The sequence below is a fragment of the Bubalus kerabau genome, chromosome 8 (genome assembly GCF_029407905.1).
Source record: "Bubalus kerabau isolate K-KA32 ecotype Philippines breed swamp buffalo chromosome 8, PCC_UOA_SB_1v2, whole genome shotgun sequence".
Taxonomy (NCBI): domain Eukaryota; kingdom Metazoa; phylum Chordata; class Mammalia; order Artiodactyla; family Bovidae; genus Bubalus; species Bubalus kerabau.
The window spans coordinates 71318455-71340678 of NC_073631.1; the positions used below are offsets into that span (position 1 = coordinate 71318455).

At 42.3% G+C, this 22224-nt stretch overlaps 1 protein-coding gene and 1 long non-coding RNA gene across 2 annotated transcripts in view; both read left to right on the plus strand.

The window, feature by feature from the left end:
• JAZF1 (JAZF zinc finger 1) overlaps positions 1 to 22224 on the plus strand; it is a 334411-nt gene that overhangs the window by 55406 nt on the left and 256781 nt on the right. The gene's annotated exons all lie outside the window — the stretch shown is intronic.
• The window catches only part of LOC129659290 (uncharacterized), a 67206-nt gene continuing 45154 nt past the window's right edge, over positions 173 to 22224 (plus strand). Inside the window, exon 1 of the long non-coding RNA XR_008717936.1 lies at positions 173 to 2021. This is a non-coding gene — a long non-coding RNA (uncharacterized LOC129659290). The remainder of the gene's footprint in view (positions 2022 to 22224) is intronic.

Below are 22224 nucleotides of genomic sequence, written 5' to 3' on the forward strand. Positions count from 1 at the left end.
ACAAATATTTGTATTTATGTGCTGGCCACATAAATAGAATTTTAATTCCTTGATTTAAAAAAAAATCTTAGCAACAGGGAATTGATGTTTAGACATTCTGCCTTTTATATCTAGAAGAATCAAGGACTGGTAAAAAGATGTTGACAATATTATTAGATGTAAAACACACACACACCCCCCACAACAACTACATATACTCGGATTCCACTATTTTTAAAATAAGTGTGTGTGTGTCTGTGTAAGCACCCTGCAAGTCATCTGAAGAATATAATGTACCAAGTTAACTCAGATTGTGAGATTATGGGTATTTTTGCTTTATCCCTTCTGCTTTTCTTTTTCTTTCTGCAATGAACGTGCATAACTTTGGTAATCAGAAAAAAATTACTTATTAAAAAGTTTAAAATATGTATAAACTTTCCCTTAACTTTCTCTCAACTCCAGCTTGAGCACACAGGTAGAGAAAAAGGAACTTGTAGTTCTTTTGCTATAGGATTGCTTATTTTCTTATGTAAAAACCTCTTATTAATATCCCTTGAAAATTGGAGAAGTGACCATGTTGGTAGTTTAAATACAAACCCCTGCATCAAAATCACCTGGGCATGCTTACATAAAAGGTGAAATGCTGGCCCCCACGTCATGTGAATCAGAATGTCTGGTAATGGGGCCCAGAAGCATGCATTTTTATCACACACCACAGGTGTTTCTCATGCACAATCCAGTCTGAGATTCCCCCTTCTGATTGCAGGTTTCCTCATGTATATTTATCTTACAGTGATTAAAGCATCTTCTAGATTGCTTTTTTTCATCATCAAAGTTTTTAATGAATGCATGCCCACATAACATCCATTTTATTGCTGGGGACACTGAAGATTGAATGTTCTCTCTAAAATGTAAGAATTAGGGGGAGTCAGTTCATTTGGCAAGGGTTTTAGGCTATTTACTGGGAGTGCTCCTAGGACCTCTCTCCACCCTGAGGAGTGCCTGTTGCTCAGAAGGGAGCCCTGCCAGTGCTGGAATGGGTCCAGCAGGAGAGGATAGTCCTAGAGAACTCACTAGTTCTCAACGTTCTCTCAGAAGGCTACACTAAACTCGAGTTGCCTAAGGAATGACTGACTTTGCTTCTTTTCATTTCTCTCATTGTCAGAACAATTGGTTATCTTAAGAAATCAGTAAATCAGCATCTTGTGTTCTGAGTGGTGCATTCTTTGGAAAAAGTTACTGTGTCAGGAATTCACACAATTAGTGTGTTTATTTTGAATGCGTGCCATTGTGCCGAAGGTACAGAGCAACTATCCTTGGTTTCCTGTTGATTGAAATAATTTGCAGCAAGTTAGTGTTAAGTATAAACTCAGAGGTACACCGTCTTGCTAAATTGGCCTCGGAAGGCCCTCAAATTTAGCGTGCACAGAATCACCTGGAGGGCTTGTTAAACTGATTTCTGGGCCCACTGCCAGATTTCTAATTCAATAAATGTGGGTCCCAGCCTTCTGAAGATGCATTTCTAATAAGCCCATCAGGTACTGCTGATGCTGCTTTGAGAAACACTGGCCTAAACAAAACATATCAATGGCCAGGACTGGGGTAACATGTACAGCCTGTTTGATTTTTAACTCAGAATGCAGTATAGTCTCCTTGAACTGTGATGAGATGCTACAAATAGAGGATTATCCTCTATTCAATTGAGTAGGTTAACATGCTTTAAGGTAAGCCTGGCGAAATGTTTGTATCATCCAGACAAGTATGACAACTGCTCTGCAAACTGTGCCATTCCTGAAATAGGTTCATTCCAGGCGACCAATTAGATTAGATCCCATCTCACTTGCATTTATATGCCCCAGGCTAAGCCTCACCCCAGCACCAGATGGGCTACACCTAAGGTTTCATGTGTTTCTCTTATGGGCATGTGTGTTTAATAGTAACTTCTGAAGCCTTCAGAGACTTAAGGCATGAATTACAAGGCTGGAGAGTGATGTTTAGAAGAAGAATCTATCCAGATTTCCCTTGGCCCAGTACTCAGTAAGGTTAGTCTGGAGATCCTTGGCCTAGTATGAAGCTGTCCACAGAATCTTTATCATTTCTCTTCATAAACAAGCATCATATTCTTGGAATATATGTTCTGAGCTGATGATCATTGCCTGAAGTATCCTGGAGCCTTGCTGGGTGTCTGGAACAAACTGTTTGTCTAATCTCCATCCCTTGGAGGCTTTAGGCAAGGGACTTTGGCCAGAAATGCTCAGTGCACCTCCTCCAGGGGTTTAGGGGGATGGTGGTCTAAGAATGTCCTTTTCAGTTGGCTCAGAAGACTCTCAGGGGTCAGGAGGGGACTGAGCCTTGACCTAGAAAGGAAAGAACTTTGGGCAAGGGACTTTGGCCAGAAATGCTCAGTCCACCTCCTCCAGGGGTTTAGGGGGGTGGTGGTCTAAGAATGTCCTTTTCAGTTGGCTCAGAAGACTCTCAGGGGTCAGGAGGGGACTGAGCCTTGCCCTAGAAAGGAAAGAACTTTTAGGTTTTAGTAAGACTGCCTCTCCCCTTTTTCTTCCACATATGTCAGAGCATCCTCCATCTTTAGTCCTGAAGTGTAGTCCTAAGGTGCTGCTGGACACAGCAATGTCCTTAAAATACTGTAAGGCAGGGGCTTAGGGGTGCAGTTTTGTTAGCAGGTGGCCTGGAAACTTGGCTCAGAGCAGCACTTCTCTCATATCACCTCCCCATCCTGTTCCTCATCATACTTAATGCCCCACTTCCACCTGTGCTTGGCTTCTTTCTTTTTTATTAATCTGTTCAAAAGACACTCTTGTGAGAGACCTCATCTACTGTGGTCCACCCAGCCCTGCCCATCTGCCTCTCCTCCTTAGGCTACTTTGCCTCTTCCTATTTTTTATCACTACCTGAAATTTTATTGTGTATGTGTTTCTTGATTTATTTGTCTCTCTTCTGCACTAAGACAGTTGAAGACAGGGATTTTTTTTCTTATTCACTGCTGTTTCTCCAGCACCCAGATCATTGTGTAACAGACTGTAAATATGCATTAAGTATTTGTTGCATGAGTAAGTGAAAGCATAGCCAGCACGTTGCTTTTCTTTGGCGTGGGTGTTATTTGGGTGGCTTTGGAGCCCATTGATGATTATAAGGGCTTTCTACCCCTTCTTGGTGTCTCTGTTGCCTGTGGAACATGGTTGTTCTCTGGCTGCTTTTAAGCTGCTGGATGAAACTGGGTAGAGTTGAAGAAGAGTGCCTTATCTGACAGTTTTCAAGGGAATTTGTCTACTTGGGCTTTGATGGATGGAGTCATCTAAAGGCTTGGTTTTAAATGCAAAATCAAACTTGAGACCAACCTTGGTCTTGGGTTGGTAAGCCCCTTGCATCATCTGATTGAACTTTTAAGCTGAAAACTAAATCCATCATTTAATGAGAAATAATTGTAGTGCCATTCAGTGAGGCCCAGCAATACCATTGTGATATTTATCTCAGATGCTCGCCTTGAGGTGCGGGCATTGGTTGAGGGAAAAGAGGGAGGAGCCTAAGGAAGGTGGCTGCTGCTTGCAAAGGGAAGATCCTCAGCTCTGGTGCTTTGAACACCAGAATGCTGTTAATGGGGTGGGGGGGCGGCGACGGGGTGGGGTGGAGGGGTGGGTTTGTATCAGCATTGTCAACATTTACATTCATTTTACACATTGGATTTGCATCTGAAAAGACCAACTAAAACCAACATTTAAGAGATAACACTCATATTTGCATATGATTGAGCAGACATGTTAAGTAATTTTAGCCTGGCTGTTGCTAGGAAACCAATTAATAATGCTCTACATTTCATTAAAAAACTGGGTTCTCTCTTTGCTTTCATTTAACTTCACAATTCAGCTGCTTGTACCGCACTTTTTCCCCTTGGTAAATTGTGACAGATAAATTATCGTTTTACTAAATTTATTTCTGTGATTACAGTTGTTAGTCATATCTGTCAATACAACTGCAAAGCTTTTTTTTTTTTTTCCCCAATGCTTCGGTGAAGGGGGGGCGCAAATTTTAACTGTTAATCATTTTTTTCTCCTCTATAGTTTAAGGGGACTTAAATCATATTTTTACAAAGGCCTCACAAATTGTGGGTTAACAACAACAACAAAAAAGCCATCGTCCCTGTTCTATAATTGCACCTTCTCAGTGTGGTGACTAATAATTAGAATATTAGTCACTATTCAGAAAGTGACAGACAGCTGATTAAGCATTCAACTGCGTTTTGTTTCTCATGTTTGCCATGGTTTGTGGGCTAGGCCAGGTTCTGTCCTTTAGCGGTGCAATTAAAATTTTCATGACTTTATTTTACATAATAGACTCCTGTTCTTATGAAGAGAAAATACCGTCTTAGCTACCGTAAGTGCCTCTTTGAACCAATCACCTGGACAGTTGCATTGAAATTGTAATGACATTTTGCAGTTTAGCATTTTGTAGTATTGATCTGGTCAGAATGCTCATTAAAAAGCAAAATTAACTCCTATTCACATCTGTTTCACAGGATTTCAGTCACTTTATTTGGGTGATGCATATAAATGCACTTGGTTCTTCAACTAAAATGGTGATCTTGCCCATTTTCTAAGGACAAAATAAAGCACATTAGAATCTGCTTTCACATTTTCTACTTGATTTGGGTCTGTAGGATCTGAAGGTCTAGTGCAAAAGAGGACATGGAATTTGGAAGCAGCCTTGGAGTGCGATTCTGGCTCAGCCCCTTTTGTGGCTCTGTGTCTCAGAGTTCTCATTTGTCAATAAAGAAGGGAGGACAGCCCTGGGGAAAGATGACACCCAGGACTGTAGAGAGCAGGGCAGGCAGGGGGTACTTGGCAGATATCCCTTTCCTTTTCCGCAAGAGCTGCTTGGGCACTGCATTAGTTTGCTAGGGCTGCCATCACAAAGCACCCCAGACCCAGAGGCTTAAACAACAGACACTTATTTTCCCACGGCTCCAGAGGCCAGAAGTCCCAGCTCAAGGTGCCAGCAGGGCTGGCTTCCTCTGAGGTCTCTCTCCTGGGCTCCAGGTGGCCATCTTCTCCCAGGATCTTCACGTGCTCTTCCCTCCATGTGTCTGCATCCTCATACCCTATGAGATGAGGACACTGGTCACGCTGGCTTGCAGCTCATCTGGAGACCCCATTTTCATTGAATCACATCTTAAAGGCCCAGCTCCAAACACAGTCAAGTTCTGAGGTCCTGGGAGTCAGGGCTTCAACATACGGATTTCAGGGGGGACACAGTTAAGCCACTAAAGGACAGACACTCACTGAGAAACTACACTTGGCACATGGCTGTATTCACTTGACTTGGGTCCTCAGTGGTCAGAATAACGGAAAGGGAACTGAAGAGGAGGCAGGAAGTGGGCTTCTTTGGTTATGACTTTTCTGTTCAGGTCAGGGTTGATCAGAAACACTGAGTGATATTAACTGCCCCTTTATTTTTAGTTCTTATTTCACCCTTTTGGGATATATTCTAAGGCTACTTCTGCCTGACCTTAGTAATACGTGAGGATCATCAGCCCTAGGCGCATAAGATCCTTATATTGATCCATCCTTGTTACTATATCTGGATATACGAGGCAGTAGGGATAAATGTCCATTTCCTTTTTCAATGAATTGTAGAAAAGTGTTTGGGTTTGGAGAGGTGGGCAGAAGCCAGGCTTTGGGGCCAGTACACTATCGGGCAATTGGAATTTAGTGACACAGATACTAGAGAAAGTCATTCATTCGTTCAGCTACTGAGTGCCTACTGTATAACACTGTGCTAATCCCTGTGGTTACAATGATAAATAAAAATAGTCGCAGTCCCTGCTCTTAAAGAGCTGACAGTCCAGTGGGGGAATGGACTTTAATCAAATAGCATGACAATCTTAAGAGAGTACCTCTGATAAGCACAGGGGAGGGAAGACAGGTGATGCTAAGAGGGTGAAAACTGGTGAGGATCAGGGATGGCCTTTTGGTTCAGCTAAGATCTGACAGATGGTGAGGCTTCTCGATGAAGGGGTGCGCAGTAGGGACTGTGGTGCTGGGGGTGGTCATAGTTAGGATGTGAGCAGGAACACTTGAGGAGCACAGACTGTGTACAAAGGGCCCGAGGCAGAAAGCAGCTTAACCGGAAAGGCAGGGGCTGAGTAAAGGCCAGTGTGACTAAAGGAGGGTGGAGTGGGAGATACAGCTAGAAAGCCTTCTAGGAAAACTGGGGAAGTTGGAAAAGACTTCCTAGAGAAGTGACATCTGGATTTTTCAGTTCAGTCGCTCAGTCATGTCTGACTCTTTGCAACCCTATGGACTGCAGCACTCCAGGCCTCCCTGTCCATCACCAACTCCCAGAGTTTACTCAAACTCATGTCTATTGATTCGGTGATGCCATCCAACCATCTCATCCTCTGTTGTCCCCTTCTCCTCCCACCTTCAATCTTTCCCAGCATGAGGGTCTTTTCAAATGAGTCAACTCTTCGCATCAGGTTGTCAAAGTATTGGAGTTTCAGCTTCAGCATCAGTCCTTCCAATGAATATTCAGGACTGATTTCCTTTAGGAGGGACTGGTTGGATCTCCTTGCAGTCCAAGGGGCTCTCAAGAGTCTTCTCCGGCACCGTAGTTCAAAAGCATTAATTCTTCGGCACTCAGCTTTCTTTATAGTCCAACTCTCACATCCATACATGACTACTGGAAAAACCGTAGCCTTGACTGGACATTTTTAAGTATAAATATAACTGATTTCTTCTAATAGAGAAAGGGGAGAAGCAATTTTAGATAGAATGTCATAACTTGGTGTTTTTGTTATGGCTGAAGTATCCTTTTATGAAAGAATCCTGTTGTTCCAGTTAGTGGAAGTTCATACGTGAGTGTGTTCAAGCTAACTGGGAGTGTAGTAGATTTGCCATATTGACATGTGTCTGCCTAACCGTACTATGCCGAGGTTCATTTAAATAGAGAATGAATGAATGAACAAATGAACAAACTAATGAACAAATGTGTGCAGTTACTGAATGGGTGGCATTAGTGGGTGGTGCTCCAGCGTAGACCTGACCTTAGAAGTAGTAATAGTTTACTGATCCATCTGTTCAGGTCCAGTGGGCTAATGGAAGGCAGGCTGCATTGACATCTCAGGCCAGCTGTCCCCCACCTATTTCCTCCTCCTCTGCAGTTCTGGAATGGCCCCTTAAATTCTGCTTGCTGGCCCAGTCTCACCCTAGTTGCCTGAACCAATCCCAGCTCCAGGAAGGAGAGACTAGACAGAACTGGAGCCCATGGTCTGGGTCAGCAGTTAACTGTTAGGCTGACCTAGGTCACAGTGGCCCAGTTCTTGGGAGTAAGGTTCAGATAGTCACAGAAGCTGAGCTGCAGAGCATGTTCCAGACATAGTTAGAGTCCAGACCGGGTGGAAGAGGTCCTGCCTGCAGGGAGGGATGGGAGAGAAACTGGAGCAGAATGTTGGGAGCACATCAGAGGAGACTAGCACCTGTACCGCTGACAGAAGAACTCATACGTCGTTTGGTTTTGGCTCAGGCATGAATCTTTTGTTTCTTTCCCCAAAGAAACTAAAATCAGGTAAAAGAAGATTTAAAATTGGAGCTTAGAATGTTTTTTTTCCTGCTTTTAATAATTCATTTACTTAAATAGACATAAACAAGGCCACTTGCTAGCTGCTGTTAGGTAGGAAATCTGTTTCAAAGGTTTTCATAAATGTAAGGAGTATTCTTTGATTTTGAAAACCAGGATTTTTTTTCCCATGTGATTATTGCCACTTCACAGTCCTCAGAAGTGGCCTGAGAACTATTGATGGCTTCCAAGATAATGGGATTCAGTTATACCAAAAGACCACGACGTCGAAGGATTGTTACAAATTGAGGGCACAGATTTACTTGTGAATAATGGACCAGCTGTCTAAAATAACATCTGAAGGGCAATTACCTCCAGTCTAATTTGATGAACATGTGCTTTATAATCTGTGGCCAGTTAAGACTATCAGTTCTTCAGGGCACCACAGAGAAATGTACAAACAGGAGATGCTCTTATCTACACTGGCCACATGTGCGTGACTGTGCTTCTGTTAAATTTGACTTTTTTCAGCTCAAGCGATGAATTAACTGGTGTTTTACTTTGAGGAGATTCAGGAGATATTACTGAGAACCCATTGCCATTTCAGTAGGCACAAGGAGTAGGATGAAAACATCATGTGTTCCGCCCCCTACCTTGAGTTTCCTTATGAATAATGAGGAAGCAGACATAGAACTTATGACAAAGATCCTGGCATTTGTAAATCATGTTACATCTCATGGGTTTGTAGATGACAAACCCATGAGACTGGGTTTGTCTGGACTCTACCAGTGTGTTCCAAATAATACTTATTCCAGGGTTCTTATTTTGAACTTGTAGATGTTTTAAACTGTGTTTCCATTTTACCTGTGCCTGGGTATTCCTGCTAGTAACCAGCCACCTCCTTCAGACCACAGTTGGGCTTCCTGCAGGGGCAGCTCCCTGGCAGAGCAGAGAGTGTAGCCTTGACACGGCAAGATAGGGAAGCCCTGGATTTCATTGGTGTGGGGGCACAGTGAGGGGTGAGCAGTCTGGCATCTGGAAAATCTATGCCTTAGAGTTTAGTTGTTTAGCGTCATTGAGGTCTCCAGCAGTCCTCAGGCAGTAAGGAATTGGAAAGAGGGCAACAGTGCAGAATGGGGCAAATCCATCAGTTGGGGTAGCTTTTCTGGGTTAGCAGTGGCTCTCAGCAAATTGTCAGACATCTTGGAAACAGATGCCTGAATTCCAGGGGGAAAGAACTGCTTGCAGCTATCAGTTCAGACATCATCTTCTCCCTGTGGAGCAAAGGGCAGGATGCCTGCCAGTCTGCCATTCATATTTATTCATTTTTTTATAGCACTTGATACTGTGACTTAACCTCTCTGCCTCAGGTTCCTCAAGCAGCAAGATGGGTTGGTGAACTGGAAGTCAGAGTGTTCCCTTCGTTGTCATGTTGTATGATTGCAGAATTCTGCTAGGAAAGGTGCATGTGGTCCTCAGAGACCTCTGCCCCATTTGGGAGTTTCATTAAACTCAGAAAAGTAAAACAAAACAGCATAAAAAATCATAAGTACTTTCACACTTATGGTCAATGATGTTGCAAGACAGAAAGGAGCTGATGGCCCCTGCCACCAGCTGGGGTGCTCAGGGGAGTCTTTATGGAGTTTGAAGGTACAGAGTGTGTTTTTCAGGATGGGTAGGGTTTAGAGGGCGAGGAAAGGAGAAGGCCTTTGGAGTAGGAAGGTCAGGGAAGGCCAGAGAGGGACACATGGAAAATCATCTGTCTTGTTCACTCCTGATCTCAGACTTAACTTGTTAGATTTCATTGAATATATATCAGCATATAACTTGTATAAATATTTATAGGTAATGTTTACAGCTGTCCTGGGGACAAGTACAGTAAAGGGCAGGGAGAAAACAGGCTAGGACAAAATTGAGCAGGGATATTTTTTTAATCTTGTTTATTGCTGTGTCCCAAATTCCTAGAATAGTGCCTGGCACCCTGTGGGTACTCAGCAAATATTAAGTAAATGAATGAAATAATCAGTGACATGATTTCAGACTGTTGAGAAATGGAGTATTTCCTGCTATAGCAGTAAACAAGGATATCACAGTCATCTGTGGTCGCAGCCCTCTAATATGAGTTCCTGAGTCCTAAGGCACTCAGGAAGAAGGCTACCTATGATCTAACAGCTCCCAACACTGCAGCCACTCCCTGTGGTGAGCTCCATGGGAGCTCAGGATGTGAAAAAATACAGGATGCTGGACCAGGATAGGTGAGATGCATATGAGAGGAGTGATTTCAGTGAGCCCAGACTCTTACATCTTCCCATACATTGAAAACTGCTAAATTCCTTAACTTGGGATATCTGGTCTTTCTTTTTTTTTTTTTTATTTTTTTTTGGTCTTTCTTAATTAACAATAATCTTTTGATGTTCAGACTACCTGCTCTTTGTTGCAAAACTTCTATATAACCTGGCTCCTCCTCTCACCTCCTCAGAACAGTTCTCTTGGGGTTACTTGAGATACTGGTCTCCTGGGCTTGAAGTCTGAAAAATTATCTCTTCAAGTCAAGAATCCACTGAAAAGGTATTGATGATGTGGGAGAAAAGATCCTGCTGTATGAATGCAGTTTAACAAAATTTGGCGGTTCCCATAAATAATTGAGGAGCATAACTTGTATTTACCTCTGTAATGTCTAGAAAATAAGAAACATGAGTTTATAAAAAATCCAGACTGCTACCTATACAAATACAAAAGTATTTTAAAATTACATTGCCAATGGGGGTAACGATGACATTTTTAGTATATGGTCTTGGACCAAGTAGGTAGTGTTAACTTGAAAAATATTCACAACCTAAAAGTTGAGTCAAGTATTATCCAACTCTTTGTGACCCCATAGACTGTAGCCTGCCAGGCTCCTTTGTCCATGGGATTCTTTAGGCAAGAATACTGGAGTGAGTTGCCATGCCTTTCTCCAGGGGATCTTCCCAACCCAGGGATCGAACCCGGGTCTCCTGCATGCAGGCAGATTCTTGAGAGTTACGTTTTATTCAGTGGGAATTTTTAGGACTTCAAACCTGGCAGACAGCAGGTCAAGTAACCTTGTGAAAACTGCTCCAAGGAGGTGAGGAGAGGAGCCAGGTTATATAGAAGTTCTGCAACAAAGGGTAGGTTAGTCTGAAAGCCAAAAGATTGTTGTTAATTAAGGAAAACCAGATATCCCAAGTTAAGGAATTCAGCACTTTTCTATGTATGGGAAGATGCAAGCGTCTGGGCTCACTGAAATCATCCCTTTCATAGGCATCTCAGCTATCCTGGGCTATCCTCAGCTATCCTGTGTTTTTCCAATCCTGAACTTCCTTGAGGCTCACCACAGGGGATGGCTGCAGTCTGATGACCAGTATTCTTCTCCTTCCCGAGTGCCCTTAGGGCTCACCAGCCCACATTGGAAGGCTGCAATCGCCGATGACTGTGACATCCTTGTTTGTTGATACGGCAGGAAATATTTCATTTCTCAGTAGCTATCCAAAGAAAGATGAACTTGGTTCTATGTCTCATACCATTCAAATAAATTCCATCTTAACAGTTCAGTTTATATGATGATCAGTGTGATAGTCAAAAGAATTATGAAAAGAAAGAAGGGAGAAATCAGGAAGTCATTCTTAAAATGGTCTACTTCATTTGGAAAAAGTGGAGAAATGATATTTTTAACTAGGATTTCAAAAAAATGAATATACATATCTGCTTAAAGTAAAAGGACTGGAAGAAATATGTGTAAATTCCTTTTAACTTGGAAGTAAATAGTTAAACCTCTTAAATAAACTATGACTCAAAATTCAGAAACCATAAACGAAAAAGATTGATAAATTTGACTAAATTCAGATTTAAAAATTTTACCTGGTTAAAAAAAAAAACAATAATCAAATTCAAAAGATAAGTAACAGTTGAGGGAAGAAGTTTACAGTGGTCAAGGGCTAATCTCTATCTAGAGAACTTCTATAAATGAATAAGAAAATGACTGGCAAACCAATAGAAAAATATGCAAAGAACACAGATTATTCACAGAACAAGAAATTGTCTTTAAACCGAATAAAAGATCTTCAGACTCAGACATAGTAAGAGAAATGCAAATTTAAATTACGTAGCACTTTTTACTTAATAGGATTGGCAAAAATTCTGAAGTGTGATAATCATACATACATTGTTGATCAGATATGGAAAAAATGTCACTGTGCTTCTCATGAGTACAAAAGAGTACAGCAATTGCACAACCCTTATGAAGGCCAATTTGGCTGTATCTAGATTAAAAATGCAGTTACCCTTTGACCCAGTGATCTGGCTCTGGTACTTTTTCCCTGCAGGTACCTCTGAATGCCTATAAAGGCAGGTTTTTCATTAGATCATTGTTTGTAATAGAAAAGATTGGAAACAATTCAAATATCCATTAGTAGGAGACTGGTGAAATAAACTGAATCATCCATACAATTGAATATTGTATAGCATTTAAAGAGAACATGGAAACTTTTTAGGCAGTGATGTGGAAAGCTCTTCAAGATATTGTTATTAAATTGACCTGCACCCCACTCCATTAATATTGCCTGGAAAATCCCATGGACGGAGGAGCCTGCAGTCCATGGGGTCCCTAAGAATCAGACACGACTGAGAGACTTCACTTTGACTTTTCACTTTCATGTATTGGAGAAGGAAATGGCAACCCACTCCAGTATTCTTGCCTAGAGAATCCCAGGGACGGGGGAGCCTGGCGGGCTGCCGTCTATGGGGTCGCACAGAGTCGGACACGACTGAAGCGACTTAGCAGCAGCAGCCAATGTAGGGGCCGCAGGAGAGATGTGGGTTCAGTCCCTGGGTCTGGAAGATCCCCTGCAGTAGGAAAAGGCAACCCACTCCTGTATTCTTGCCTGGAGAATCCCATGGACAGAGGAGCCTGGCAGGCTACAATCCATGGGGTTGTAAAAAGCTGGACATGACGGAGTACTCACTCACTCATCTTAGAAACCCAATTCATGTGGCCTCATTTTGATGATGCTTCCCTGGTTCTTCTGTTGTATTTCCTTACAGTGTTTGGCATACCTTTCTGTTCTCACGCTCATCATCTGATTTCACTATTCATCCTTTCAAAGCTATTGTTAGCCTCACCACACTATTAGCTCCTGGAAGGCAGAACCCATCCTTTTTGTATTTCCAGAACCTGAAACTGCCAGTAAATAAACTCCAAAAAGTCACTAGGACAATGAGTTTGGTTATGTTTTGTTGAGAGCACACCATGCCCACTTACCTGGCTGACACTCCTATTTGTCTGGTCTGTGTATTGAGGAAATCAGATTTAAACCTAGCAGGTCTTCCCTTGCTTGAAAATAGACCTTTTTGGCATAGAAAACAGTCTTATAGTTATCAAAGGGGAAAGAGGGATTATTCAGTTACACATAGGTATAACTGAATCACTTTGCTGTATACCTGAAACTAACACAACTTTGTAAGTCAACTATACTCCAATTAAAAAAAAAAAAAATAGCCCTCTTTGGAATGTTCTTGCTTTAAACAGGCCAGCCTCCCTACAGGCAGAAGACTATAAACTACCGTAGCACCACACCCACCATGAGTCCTTGTTTCAGGGTTGTGTTCAGACTGGAAGATAGGAGATGTTTGTTCAGTCAGAGAGCAGAAATCTCCTGGCTGGCCAAGTGCCCATGCTTGCAGAAGGTGAAGGTGGCAGGTGGTTGCCGGAAGGTGGAAGCGTGGGTGGAGGCTGGCTGGCCACAGGAAGGTGGGAACTGAAATAATAACGAAGTTCTCTTATCCTGTGGTCTTGTCAATTGGCTCTTTGGTGACTGTCTTTGCTGCTTTTTAAGATTCCTATTGTCCCTTCTCTTCTGCTGTGGGATCTTAAGCTTCTGCTTGAAAGAGAAAATAAGAAGAATAAACAGAATATCTAGGATCTGTGCAATGAAGATTTTAGGATGAAAACAAATTGGAATTTTGCAGGAAACTTCTCTCTTTAGCTAAGTAACCAAAAGGCTCATGTTTACACCCAGATTTTAGAAGTTTTCCTACCTTTGTTCAGGACCCATTTGTTTCTTGTATAAAAAAATTCAGACATTTTCACTAGGCTGAGCTGCTTGTGTCGCCGTCATGATCAGTTGAATGGGACTACTTCCTTTTGCAAAACCTGGGTGACTGGTGGTGTCGTAGGAAGTACAGTGTTTTTAAGGGGCTAGAGAAACTGGTCTGAAGCCAGGATTGCCGCTTACCTAGCGCTGTGAGCATAAGCAAGTTACATCACCTCTCTAAGCCTCATTTTTCAGTAAAATGAGGTTATAAACACCTCCTGGATTGTGAGTATTGTAAAGAGAGTGAACCCTGGTCCTAATATGGCACCTGGCCCATGGTAGGCTTTGGTAAATTGGATTTCTGGCTCCAGTGGGGATGTAGATTTTCCATTGCAGCTGTCTGGTGTTGAATCACCAAATGAGCACACCCAGGGTAGAAGAGGAGTGTGTCCTATCCTAGTTGTGATGGACCACAGTGATTGCTGGACAATAGCAGTCCTTAGAAACTGCTCCTCAGAGCCTCCCCATCATCAGAAGGCAGAGCAGGGGGCTAAGGGTCACGACATGCGGTTGGAGAACTGGCTTTACCATTAGTCAGTCTCATGAGAATTCATTCTACCTCCTCGGTCCTGAGTCTCCTCATTTGTGAAATGAACGTGTTGATCTTTTCCATCTCTAAAATGCTCTAGCTATATCTCCAGAAAGCAGTGGAAGTGGCCCCTGGTGGTTAGACTGCATCGTTTGCAGGGTAGCAGCAGTTCACTGAGCCTGACTGTGAGAACCTGGAAACTGCACAGCTGTGGTCTGTCGACTCTGAGTAGCCCTGACTCTGAGTATTGTCCTCCTTTCCCCCTGGGGTCGCATCCCGAGGCCAAAGCCTCCTTTCTGGGCTCCGCACGGTCTGCTCCCACATTCTCCTAGGACCCACTCAGCTGCATCTCTCGCCAGAGTTGCTCCCTGTTTTTTTGGAGTTGAAATCTGTTTTCCTTTTCATTCTTCAGACAAGAGACAGAGATCATCCTTTTTAAGAGGCACATCATCAGACCTTTTTTAAAAGTAACTGTTGTGCTTAGTAAACATTGTGTGAACACTTTGCTTTCTCTTAGACACTTGGGGTCTGTGTGGTCGGCCTCCTCTGCCTTCTTGTCTTATGTGACTCTTCAGCTTGAGGGCCCATTCTTCATTGTTGTTTGAGATGGAGGAACACAGTGCTTTGTGTGCCTCGTGACCAAAGAATTTGAACTGGCAGCAATCAAGATTTGGGGCTAATCATCATTAAAGGATAATTTCATTGCTGCCCATAATTGATCTTCTCTTAGACCCATTATTGCAGTTCTTTTGTCACATGACTAAAAAAGAAAATGCTCTTGGCAATGAACTTTTGAAAGCAGGTTTCCTACATTCAGTTCTTTTTCAACTGACTTTATAAATTTCCAGTGTGCCTTTATTAGTGTAGTGATTTGCCTGCTTTATATTACATATTTGAAATAAAAGAAAATTGAAACAGTTCATCATTGAAGTGAATGTTACAAAATCAGCATCTGGTTTGAATAATGATTTTTTTGGTCCACATTTTGCTTCATTGAATGAGGCTAATAAAACTGCCTTTGGTTGTTATGTGACTTCTCCTTCACTTCGGGCTCCTTTCAGTTCCCAGATTGGAGGCCACTAGGGCCTTCCAACTTTCAGAAAGTTCTTTCCTTGTTTTAAGGGACTCTCAGCTACTTTTTGGTTACCAGGAAGGTAGAGTTGATGATATACCCCCGCCCTGATCCCAAAATCATGGGGTTGGGGATATTTCAGTTATCTTTACTATTGAAGCTCTTGGAGCAAGGGCAAAGTGAAAAAAGAGACCTAGAGTTGGAATGATAGAAGATTAGATGTTGGCATGGCAGCAACATACTATCCATACTATTTGGGATCAGGTGTCTAGGCACCTGTCCCCAGATTTTGTTTCTACCTGGAACTTGGATGCTTGCAGAGAGGGAATTGTACCTGGGTAATGGTGATACTCCTTGGAGGACACAAAGCCATTCCTGCCACAGCTGCTGATAACACACATGTACATTCACACAACATGCTCCTGGGAAGTTTCCTAAAGGTAAATACACTTATTTTCTTCTTTTTAATTTATTTTGTTTATCGAAGGATAATTGCTTTACAGCATTTTGTTGTTTTCTGTCACACCTCAGCATGCATCAGCCATAGGTATACATTTCTGATCCACACTGTAACACTTACAACGCACTTTCAGGTTCATCATTTGTTCTGGCTTTTGGAAAACCACTTAACCATTATCCCTCATTTACTAATGAGGAACCTCTTCCAAGAAGTACTGTGACTCAAAGATGTATAGTTGTTACCTGTTAGGAAGCAATGATGTTTTCTAAAGGCTTAGTTTGATGTTGTATCACAAAACCTATACTGCATGTAAGATAATCCTGTGTGGCACATTCTACTTCAGTGAAAAGCTTAATGAATGAATAAACAGACAAATGAAGAAACAAACAAGTAAAATTCTGACACAGTGAAACCTTAAAGAGAAATAGCTCCAGTAGTCAGGTAGTAAAAACAATTTTTTATCTAAATAGAAAAATAGCATAATATCCCTTTGTCTATTAATACTTTGATATAGATTGTTATCTAACAGAAACTAGGCTGGGGTTGACCATCAGTTCCCTACTTTTTAATCAGATGTAGTTGTCCACTGCAGGGAGGGCAGGGTAGGGTGGAGAGGGTCTTTCAGGAAGCTATAGACAAGAGAATCAGAGCATTGGTCCATCTTGTCAAGTAGATCATAAGCAAATTTCCCACACTATTCTTTAAAAATTTTTTTCTACGGATTGTGTTTTCTCCTGTTCTCCTAACAAGGAGAAACCTTTTGGGTGGAATGGAAAGATCCTGCCAGGTGAGGCTCGTGGGTGAGAGGGTGAGTCCAGATAACTGAGAGTTTGGACACCTGTGTGGTTGGCATGTGGGCACGTCACCATATCTTAATCTTTTGGGACATTGGGCAGAAGACAAGTCCCTTTCTCATCTTGTTGACAAAAGCTCACTTTCTTTGTCTGAGAATCCTGGAATCCTTGCTCTCTTTTTTTTTTAACTTGATAATCTTTGTAGTCAATTTTTCCCCTTCTTGATCATGCTGCTTTTAAGATTCTAACTTTTCAAGAACCAGATGGATGTTTCCCCTTTAACTGATGAACATATGAGGTATGCAGGTGTTCCTCGCATACTCTGTCATTGAAACTTTGCAGCTTCGTGTGTTCCAGGCTCTTTCCTGACAACTGCTTACTAGATCCTACTCTTAAATTCACTTAGGCCTTTAAGATTCCAGGCCTCAGATGCCTATCTCTTTGGTCTTGACTGCTTCTTTCTTCAGTATTTGGTTTCCTTATGTGTAAAATGAGTTAAGTACTATTTCGCAGTGTTGGTGAGGCTTGATTGAGATGGTGTAATTGCAGGTGTTTTACAAAGTGGTCAGTGCTATCACTGTGGACACTTTTTCATGCGGAGGTGATCGCTACACATAGAGAAGGTGCTTAGATCATTTTCACATGAATTCTGTAGGAAAGGTAGGAGTTGCCTGAATAAGGGAAGGGATGAGCTCCTGTAGATCAAGGCACCTCATCATGGGATGATTAGATTGATGAGATACTGAGTAAGTGAATGTTTGGGGAAAGGATAGAACTGGCAGGGAAGAGGGAAGACAAAGAACAGGAACTGGTTAGAATTTCTAGAGAGAGAAGCTCGGAAACCAAGGGTGGGGGTCCTCTTGCCATCAAGGTGTAATTATAGGATCATCATGAAGAGGCTCCTCGTTTGAAACTAGGATGCTGGCGCCCTTGGGGACTGAATGAATTTAGCATCGCTGGTAAGGTAAACATGAGTGTAGAGTTTGGAAAGTTAATCCAATCAAGAAATTAATTGGACTTGGATACAGCTCTCTCTGCTAGGAAGAAGCAGGAGTAGGTGCTGGATGAATGTTTTTTGAATGGGTAAGTGGATGCAGTAGAGATGGTGTAAAGAACTAGTTCAAGTGAGCCATATCCTCAAATTAACTATCCCTCTGCCTTGAAAAAGCCTGTTCTCTGAAGAAGTCACTTCATCCCGCCCAAGTGAACCCCTATAGCCTCGGGGGAAGGGCTTGATTTAACCCCTCCCCCCAGAGAGCATGCCTTTGTCTAGTGAAGGAAAGTGAGATTAGCCTGGTGAGATGTCATGGAAAAAAGCCTTTAGTCTTATGTCTCCTGTGTTTTAATATGAAGATCACTGCTAGTTTAATAAATTACCCCTATGAAATCGTCTTAGTTCTATTTTAGGATCTGGAAAGAAGAGCTTTGTACGCCTTCTTTGACAGTAAACTAGTTACACGTGTGTGTCCAGTAGTGGGAATGGTGACCGTGCAGTCTTTGCTTTGAACCACTCTAGAAAGACATTTTGTTCTGATAATATTGTAACGTGTGGGGGTCACTATGTCCTTTATTCCTCCTTGGTTTAGACCTTGATGACCTTTTATCTTAATCTCGTATCTTTTCTCATCTCTGCTGGTCTGCTGTGGGTGGTGGTTGTTTCTGACTTTCATGGCTGCAGTGTAATTTTGGTTTAAGAGGACAGTTGGAACATTAGAGCCTGTATCCCTGACTGTTTCATCCTGCATGTCATGAAACACATCCCCAGCTGAGGTTTCATCACTGTGGTGTGCAGAGCACAGTGACCATAGGTATAAGAAGATTCTTTGCCCTCCAAAGCTCTTTTCTTTACTATAGGTCACCTAGCGTACAAGGATGAGCATGACTCCTGCTTCTGTTCTCTGCAGGCAACTTGGCTTAGTTGCTCTGTGACTTACCCTTTGCCTGATATGGGCTTGGTTTTTAAATATACAGAAGTGTTTTAAGAGACTGGCTGTAGAATTCTGCACAGGATGAGAAATGCCTCAAGATGCTTTACTCAGTAAGAACTGGAAACTTACTCTTGTGGGAGGTATGTGGGTTGGTTGATATTTTAGGGACAAATACAAAACACACCTGTAGTACTGGGAGATTTAGGTGACAGATTAATTTGATGTTTGTAGTTTGAGTCATTTGCAATTGCTTAAAGCTTAATTAAAATTTGTAGTCACCTCTGTTCCCTCTTTTCTGAGATAAAGCCACTGGGATATAATTTAAATAACTTTCTCAAACTGGAAACCCATCAGCAGCTGAGAAAGTTCTGTAAACCCTCAAATTTCTCCAGTCCCAGGCCTGTGCTAGCCCCAAAATCAAGGGGCCTGTGTGGAAGATGAACATGTGAGCCTGTGAACCTGTATTTCCTAAGTCAGTGGGATTTTGTCTCTGCTCATATGGAGTACAGTATTTCATAGTGGTACGTATGGAGTTCTGAGCTGAAAGGGATATTTATATGGAGCCAGTCGGAGGTATGCTTGGTATGAAAACCATAAGTGATTTGCCTCACTGCTTTGTATAAAATTCTCAGGCATCATGCTGAACTAACATAGCTTTAATTCGCTGAATCTTCTTTACAGTGGAGGGAAAATGACCCATGTGGTGAACGAAACAAATATACTGGACTTGCTCCTTGGAGCAAGAGAGACCTATAATATTTATGTTTAGAAGGTGATCCCTCTTTTCCTTCTGCTTGGCAGAAGGCCTGGATGTATAATGAGATATTCACATGTGTCAGAACTCTGTCTCCCAAGAATCCGGTGTTATCTTGGAACACTTGAGTTCTATTTATTGAAATGATGACATGCCATTATGGGGGCATTGATGCACACCAGGCCAGGTGCAAGGCTCTGTGAGGGGCTGATGGTAGGACTGTCTGTTGGAACATTAACTCCAGATTTTCTAACTTGTGTGTGCTGAAAATATCAGATCCAGTGTGGAGTTAAGAGCAAGTGAAAAAGAAAAAAGAGCACTTTAAAAGAAAAAAATGTCATGTCAGCAGTACTAGGGAATTTCTGTATTTGTAATCCTTGAGTATGGTTTCATTTATTTTTCTCTCATTTCTCTAGAATACATAAAGATGTCATGCACTGAAGTGAAGTGTAAGGTGTTAGACCCCATCCACAGGGAAGATTATTCTTGATACCTGCCGAAAACCTCCACGTGTGCTCGGTTTGGCAGAATGAATCATGAACGTGCTTGTGTGTCGTCCTTAAAACAGTTTCCCCTTGCATCTGATCCTTCTTGGGACTGTGTTGTTACTTCTGGAAGAGTCCAGATGCTAAATAATTGGGATTATTCTGTTGTTGTTTGTTTTATTTTTTTTTTAATTTTATTTTATTTTTAGACTTTACATAACTGTATTAGTTTTGCCAAATAATGAAGGAACAAGAAGCCAAGTTTGACCAGGATGAATTGCAATACTCTCAAGGAGTGAGTCACTCAAATAATGTGAAAGCTTTTTCTCTGTAGCAACTCATGTAGTTCTTTCTGATTGATTCTCCTTCCTCCCACTTCTTGGGTAATGAAGCCTCAATGTCATGATGTGAAAGGAACAAGACAAGCTTGGTATGCCGCTGACAAGCAAAACCTCACAATTAAGCTGATTAAGTCTTAAGTTGGTCAGTTTTCTGACTTTGATGTTAAGGTCTTTAATAGGATATAATTTTATAAGTTGCTTTTTTTCCAAAGGCACTGGAGGGTCTGATGAGGGAATCCTCTTGGAAAACTCAAGGCTGAGCTTGGTAAGACTGGCTTACTCTCCCCTCTGCCAGTTTCCTGAATGGAGCAGGCACTGCTGCTGGGCTCAGGTGTCCCAGGATGCAGTTTTATCCACTTGAAAGCCCTTATCTGTTCAGCTCAATTAGATTAATTACCTTGTTCCTCAGGATTCACAATGCTCTGCAGTTTAGCTGCAGTAAGTAAATGTTACTTTTGCAAGTAAGATCTACTGTTATTGGCCTCTGAAGGGCTATGGTTTCTTTGGAACTCATAAAGAGGAGAACAGTCATTCTAGCCAAGATGGAATATAGGTTAGTAAATCTGTCTTCCAACTGAGTTTTCTACTGGCTGTGAGGCATCTGTGTTGAAAAGAGGGATATAACTCTTTGTCATTCCTGTTTGGTGCCTCTGAAAGTAATTTGGGATATTTCATCATAAAACATACTATTTTCTGTATCTCCTGGAGTTAATGGAGTATTCTGTATGCTCTTGGTTTCCACATGGAGATCACTGAACACAACCCAAGTTTCTGTACACTGAGAGTGTGCACAGAAGTCCACCCTGGGTAAGACATGGTTGTATCATTAAGGTTCTTATACACAATGAATGGAGATCAGGCCCTCTCTGGACTCTTAAGTGATCACACTTAATTGTTTAACCTCCCCTTCTCTCTTGTCATGTTCTTCTCCAAGGGAAGACAAAATGTGATTAAGATAATCATTTGTAGGGTTAGACATTGAGTGGATCTGTGAACCTTATCTTTTCCAGAATTCTAATGCTGTGGGAATTTCCCATTACCAACTTTTGTACTAAAACAGCTAAGTTACAAGGGAGGTAGGGAATCATACTTCAAGCATGACTAATTCAGGCCATCTCTAGCAAGATTTGGGACATGCCTTCAATATAATAGTAATGACAGTAATAGCATCCGCATATTGATCTAAGTGTCAAATTGTTCAGTAGTTCAACAGAAGGCTGGCGGGAGGGAAGAAGAGGGTAGTGGGAGTTGGGGGTGATGGTGCACCCGCAGGCCAACACAAGGGGTTGGACGTTTTATCTCTGGGAGATGGAGAACCTTGAGAGGTCGTACAGAAGATCCTACATGATGGATTGACACTTTAATAGTATCAGTCTGGCTGCTGTGCTCAGAAGAGACTGCAGGGGGCATGGGTGGGAGCAGAGAGACTGATTAGGGGGCTCCTGCAATAATCCTGGACTGAAAGGATAGTCCTGGACCAGAGTGGTAGCTTTGAAGGTGGTGTGAAGTGGTAGGGTTCTAGGTGTATTTTAGCGGTACGGTTAGAGGTTTGCATTTAGGGCATGAGGGAAAGAAAGAAGCCCAGGATGATTCCAGAGCTCTTGGCCTGAGGAACAAGGATTGTGTTGCCATCAGCTGTAATGAGGGTGGGGCATATTTTGAGGGCTGGAGGGAGGTTGCACTCTCAGTTTGGGCCATGTTGATTTTGAGCTGCCTGCCAGACCTCCAGATAATTATCTCCAGTGGGTAGTTTTTGTTATTCAGGCCTGGAATTCAAGGGAGAGGTCAGTACAGCAGACATTTAGAAATCATTAGGTCATCAGTGGTATTGAAGTCAGAGACTGGTAAGAGTGGACAGAGTGGAACACAGGTTAAGGGTTGACCCCTGGGCCCTAGGATGATGAGCAGCTAAGAGACGGAGAGAAACCAGCAAAGGAGACAGAGACAGAGCTGGGAGGAGAGCTAGGATGGGCGTGGGCTGCAAGCCAAATCTTAGTTCTCCAGTAGGAGGGAATGGTCTTCCCTGTCTTGTTGTGATTGGTCAAAGCTGAGTCTATCAGTAGATCATAAGCTGAGGCCGCAATAGATGACTCCCCAGGGTCCATGACTGCGGAAGAGCTGGGTGAGGGCCCAAAGCCAAGTCCACTCTCCTTCCGCCAGGAGCATGCTCTGGCCCACCTGACCTTTGTGTGTGCTTTGATGT